Source organism: Podarcis raffonei, chromosome 1, assembly GCF_027172205.1.
Source record: "Podarcis raffonei isolate rPodRaf1 chromosome 1, rPodRaf1.pri, whole genome shotgun sequence".
In the NCBI taxonomy this organism is placed as follows: Eukaryota; Metazoa; Chordata; class Lepidosauria; order Squamata; family Lacertidae; genus Podarcis; species Podarcis raffonei.
This window is the reverse complement of record NC_070602.1, coordinates 4,336,387-4,342,152: the sequence shown is the minus strand read 5'-3', so window position 1 is coordinate 4,342,152 and position 5,766 is coordinate 4,336,387. Positions and strand designations below refer to the sequence as shown.

Sequence of the window (5,766 nt, the reverse complement as noted above, 5' to 3'; positions counted from 1 at the left end):
TCTTGTGTAATATTAATAATAATGATTTTATTATTTATTCCTCGCCCATTGGGCTGGGTAGCCCCAGATTTCTTGACTTTGCATAGATTTCTTGACTGTTTTTTTTTTTCTGCTCAGCTCACTCTGACCAACCAGGGCATTTTGCTGCTCTTTGGGACTTAGTTCAGAGGCTGCTTTGGGAAATGTGTGACGGTTCATCTCCCTTAGCAGACTCTTAACAGCCCCAGGACAAAAAGGATATTCCCCTCCTCAAGGTATTCATGGAGGAAAACCTCAGGTGCCATCTGTAAGCGCTTGCTTAGGAGGGGAACATTTATCATTCCAGCAGCTCTTTTGCTTTTCAAACCTCAAGATATCTTCCCGGGGGTAGAACTGTGTAGCTGTCCCTTTCAATTCGCAAGCTAATTCTGATACCCCGTGAGGATATCTGGCTGGAATAATGGCTGTATCACCTGTTCACAGATTGAGAAGGAAAACTACATGTTACACCGGTTTTTGAAGTCACACCAAAGTGCTGGCAATGTTTCAAGAGTGGCTGCAGATTGAGATAATAACATTAAACCCTAGTTTAGTGTTACAGGGCCAAGCCTAGGGTCCTCACCCTGCCAGACTTGTGCTCTCCTCCTCCAATGTAGCTTCCGCTGCAATTTAAATTAACCAGTTTAGCATTGCGTCCGAGTGCTAACCTGTGGCTAATCTGATTGGAACAAGCCAGCTTCATAAACTGTGTTTTGAAGGAAACCTCATGTTGCGCTTTGCGTTAGGGAAAAGCACCCGAGCTGTTCTCTTGCAACAGTAAACTATGGTTTTTAGCGTTGCATCGGGGCCCGGTCAGGGTGGCCATTTTGCGGGGGGCGATTCGTAAACATGTTAGTGTCGACATGTGAGATTTTGACAGCTGCTAAATTTTAATAAAAAGGCCACATTGGTGTTGCGCATCAGGATATGCGCTCTCTCTCTTCCTCCCCCCCCCATCGCAAGCTAATGTGTGACTAGGACCCCCCCCCCGGCATTGATTGATCCCTGACTCGGGTGAAACAAGTCGTGTCTCGAACTCTGTGCTGTACTCTTTCACCCACCAAAGGCAGATTAACACCCCCTCACCCACCCGTTTTCTTTTCCGCTTAAGAGTTTTACAATGCACTGGGAGCACTTTATAATTTTTGTTTTGTAGGCGGGAGGAGGGCATTGTGTTAAGGGCTAAGAGCTCCTTATTCAACATTTTGCACTGAACTGCGTCGACCGAAGCTGAACTTTCCCACTCATCGGAGCCACTGTCGGTTAGGAGAGCAGGGTGGGGGTGTAGAACGGAGAAGTAGTGATGGCTGACGAGAGGTGGGCGCCCTTTTCGTTCTCGTGGACAGCTTCTTACTTAAACGGAGAAATCCTGCAATGTGCGAGAGTTCGCCCGTTCGTGGTTTGAGGGATGCCATTTTGCCAGCTGTCCCTTCAGCCCTCGGCTGGCTGAACCTAATGAATGTACCCCATGCTTAAACCTCCTTCACTCTGAACTGTAATGCCATTCATGTTTTGAAAATAAAGGTTTGTTTTTATCTTGTGAGACGGGAGTTTTCAAAGGCTCGGCTTTGGGTTTTCTTGCTCCTCTTCAACCTTTACAGCTTGCCCCAGCTCGTGGAAGGAGAGGGTTTAGGATTATTGCCCTCCTGACTGGCTCATGGCGATGGAGAGGAAAAAACTGGGGGGCGGGGGAGGGGAATGGAGAAATCTGCAGAAGCACCAAAACAAAAAAAAACCTACATGAACACATGGACTACTGCAACGTGCTCTACGTGGGGCTACCTTTGAAGGTGACCCGGAAACTGCAATTAATCCAGAATGCGGCAGCTAGACTGGTGACTGGGAGTGGCTGCCGGGACCATATAACGCTGATCTTGAAAGACATACATTGGCTCCCAGTACATTTCCGAGCACAATTCAAAGTGTTGGTGCTGACCTTTAAAGCCCTAAACAGCCTCGGTCCTGTATACCTGAAGAAGTGTCTCCACCCCCATTGTTCTGCCCAGACGCTGAGGTCCAGTGCCGAGGGCCTTCTGGCAGTTCCCTCATTGCAAGAAGTGAGGTTACAGGGAACCAGGCACAGGGTCTTCTCGGTAGTGGCACCCGCCCTGTGGAACGCCCTCCCATCAGATGTCAAAGAGATAAACAACTACCTGACATTCAGAAGACATCTGAAGGCAGCCCTGTTCAGGGAAGTTTTTAATATGTAACGCTGTACTGTTTTTAACACTTGATTGGCAGCCACCCAGAGTGGCAGGGGAAACTCAGCCAGATGGGCGGGGTATAAATAATAAATTATCATTATTATTGTTGTTGTTGTTGTAAACAAAAGCTGGTAAATCTGTACCATAGACTCCTAGAGTGGTAGAGTATTTTTTAGGGGGGGGGGGCATGAAATGGAATTCTCTGCCATGGGTCACGGATGCTCCCCTCCCAAAAGCAGTGAGTTCACAATGCCTGATAATTTCAACAAAAATGCATGCTTTTTAAAAAATAAATAAATTGCATGTAACTGAAAGATCGGCCTTTGTTAACCTGGTGCTCTCCAGCTGTTTTGGACTACAATTCCCATCAGCCACTGTGGCACAGAACAAAACAGCTGGAGAGGGGGTAGCAGACGGATGTAGAGGGTTTTTTGGAGTGAGGGGAAATAGCTGGAGGCAGGATGAAGAATGTGCCAATTCCCACCTACCACGGGGGGGGGGGAGCCTTGGGTGCTGCTAGTTTCCAAGGGTCAGCTCTGAGAAACAGTGCGGTCTAGCGGTTAGCCTTTGACCTGGGAGAACAAGGTTTGAATCCCCTCTCTGCCACGAAGTTCTCACTGGGCCAGCCTCTCAGCCTAGCCTACCCCACAAGCTTTTTGTGGGGATTAAATGAGGCAGACCATGTCACCACCTAGAGCTCCTTTTGCAGGGGAAGGGGAGAGTTGCCATTTCGGTGCTTGTTTTTATTTTGATTGGGACGCGGGTGGCGCTGTGGGTTAAACCACTGAGCCTAGGACTTGGCGATCAGAAGGTCGGCGGTTCAAATCCCCGCGACAGGGTGAGCTCCCATTGCTCGGTCCCTGCTCCTGCCAAACTAGCAGTTTGAAAGCACGTCAAAGTGCAAGTAGATAAATAGATACCGCTCCAGCGGGAAGCTAAAGGTGTTTCCATGTGCTGCTCTGGTTCGCCAGAAGCGGCTTAGTCATGCTGGCCACATGACCCGGAAGCTGTACGCCGGCTCCCTTGGCCAATAAAGCGAGATGAGCGCTGCAACCCCAGAGTCGGCCATGACTAGACCTAATGGTCAGGGGTCCTTTACCTTTTATTTTGATTATGTACTTTGTGGTTTTACATTCTGATTTTATCCTGTGAAGCGGCCCGAGACCTGAGGGTACAGGGCAGTACAGTCATACCTTGGGTTGAATGTGCTTCAGGTTGAGCGTTTTCAAGTTACGCTCCGCAGTGACCCGGAAGTAACGGAGTTTGTTACTTCCGGGTTTCGTGCATGTGCAGACGCTCAAAATGACGTCACGCGTATGTGCGGAAGTGGCAAATTGCGACCCGTGTGGAGCGTTCGCTTCAGGATGTGAACGGGGCTCTGGAACGGATCCCGTTCGCATCCAGAGGTACCACTGTATATAAATTCAATAAATAATAACTATCTCTTCAAGGAAACGTACCAGTGTAGGAACACCATTTTGCCAACCCTTCGCAATCATAGAATTGTAGAGTTCAGAGGCACCCAAAGTCCACCCCTTTGCAACGCAAATTCAGGAGAATAAAATGAAAGAGCAAGAGCGTTCTGTTTCAGGTCTGTATGTCCCACTTCTGTATTCATGCACATTGTTGTTTTTATTTTTAAAACACCAGAGTCCCTTCCACGTCACTTCCCCCTGCAGGTCACAGGACGTCGAGTACAGTTGCACAAATCATTGCTCAGAATTCCTTTCTGCTTTCTCAGGAGGAGTGGAGAGAAATTTGGAGGGGGGGTTGCCCTTCTCTGCTAACATTCACAGTAAAAAATCATTTGGGAGCCTCTCTCTTTTTCCTGAGACCAGTGTAGCAGTTCCAGAGTGCGAAGCGTTTTGTAAAATGAGGTAAGATTAAGCAGAGAGAGAAGGATCGGGCGGAGGAAACCCAGCAGGGCACTCAGACAGTTCAGTGCTGGGACCAAAAATACTAAGAACCACCTTCCTGGATCAGACCAATGGCCCGTCATCCTGTTCACGCAGTGGCCAATCAGATGCCCGAAGGGGAAGTCTTTGTTGATTGGATAGTAGCCATTGGTAGCCTTCTCCTCCATAAACTTGCCTACCGTAGATTCCGGCGTATTAGGCGACTGGGCGTATAAGACGACCCTCAACTTTTGCTGTTCAATTTTAGAGTTATAGAGTTTGAGCGCTGGCCAGGGAGAGAGCGCACACCCCTCCGCTGCCTCTGCTGTCGCAGCAGCAGCAGCCCGAGGCGAGGCGTTTGGCAGGCGGGTGGGTGAGCGCCACGCTCAGAAGGTCTTTCCGTGTCCCCTTCTGTGGGGAGGGAGGAGCGATGGCAGAAGGGGCGCCTCTGCTCACCGGCTCCCCCTCCTCCTTCCCAAAGCATATACCCGGCGTATAAGACGACCCCCAACTTTTGGGGTGATTTCCCAGGGATAAAAAGTCGTCTTGTACGCCAGAACATACAGTAATCCTCATTTAAAGCCATCTAGGCTGGTGGTCGCCGAAGAATTGATGCTTTTGAATTGTGGTGCTGGAGGAGACTCTGGAGAGTCCCATGGACTGCAAGAAGATCAAACCTCTCCATTCTGAAGGAAATCAGCCCTGAGTGCTCACTGGAAGGACAGATCCTGAAGCTGAGGCTCCAAGACTTTGGCCACCGCATGAGAAGAGAAGACTCCCTGGAAAAGACCCTGATGTTGGGAAAGATGGAGGGCTCAAGAAGAAGGGGACGACAGAGGACGAGATGGTTGGACAGTGTTCTCGAAGCTACCAGCATGAGTTTGACCAAACTGCGGGAGGCAGTGGAAGACAGGAGTGCCTGGCGTGCTCTGGTCCAGGGGGTCACGAAGAGTCGGATACGACTAAACGACTAAACAACAACAGCCATTGATAGCCCTTTCCTCCTCCATGAATCTGCCTAATTCCCTTTTAAAGCCATCCAGCTCACTAGCCATCACTGTCTCCTGTGGCAGTGAGTTTCACTGCTGCACGACGATTGTTTACTAAACGAGTAAACAACACTGGTGGTCATTGCTTCTTCCTATGGAAACGAGTTCCCCAGTCTAAACTATGCGCTGTGCAAAGAGGCACTTTCTTTTATCTACCCTAACTCTTCTAACTTTCAGCTTCCTTGGTTGCCCATGAGTTACAAGAAGAGGAGAATGTTTCTCTAACCACCATGAAGATGGATGGAGGTCACCCTTCTCTTAGAAAAAGATGTCAAGTCACATCCATCATAATTTTGCCTTTTAATAGCAGCTAGGGACGTGGGTGGCGCTGTGGGTTAAACCACAGAGCCTAGGACTTGCCGATCAGAAGGTCGGCGGTTCGAATCCTCGCGATGGGGTGAGCCCCCGTTCCTCGGTCCCTGCTCCTGCCAACCTAGCAGTTCGAAAGCATGTCAAAGTGCAAGTAGATAAATAGGTACCGCTCTGGTGGGAAGGTAAATGGCGTTTCCGTGCGCTGCTCTGGTTAGCCAGAAGCGGCTTAGTCCTTCTGGCCACATGACCCGGAAGCTGTATGCCGGCTCCCTCAGCCAATAAAGCGAG

At 49.5% G+C, this 5,766-nt stretch overlaps 1 protein-coding gene and 1 long non-coding RNA gene across 2 annotated transcripts in view; both read right to left on the bottom strand.

Annotated features, from left to right (window-relative positions):
• Positions 1-5,766, bottom strand: part of LOC128402032 (uncharacterized) — a 132,470-nt gene that overhangs the window by 77,948 nt on the left and 48,756 nt on the right. The gene's annotated exons all lie outside the window — the stretch shown is intronic.
• The window catches only part of ERO1A (endoplasmic reticulum oxidoreductase 1 alpha), a 40,543-nt gene continuing 38,762 nt past the window's right edge, over positions 3,986-5,766 (bottom strand). Inside the window, exon 17 of the mRNA XM_053365779.1 lies at positions 3,986-4,313. The gene's annotated coding sequence lies outside the window, so the exon portion shown is untranslated. The remainder of the gene's footprint in view (positions 4,314-5,766) is intronic.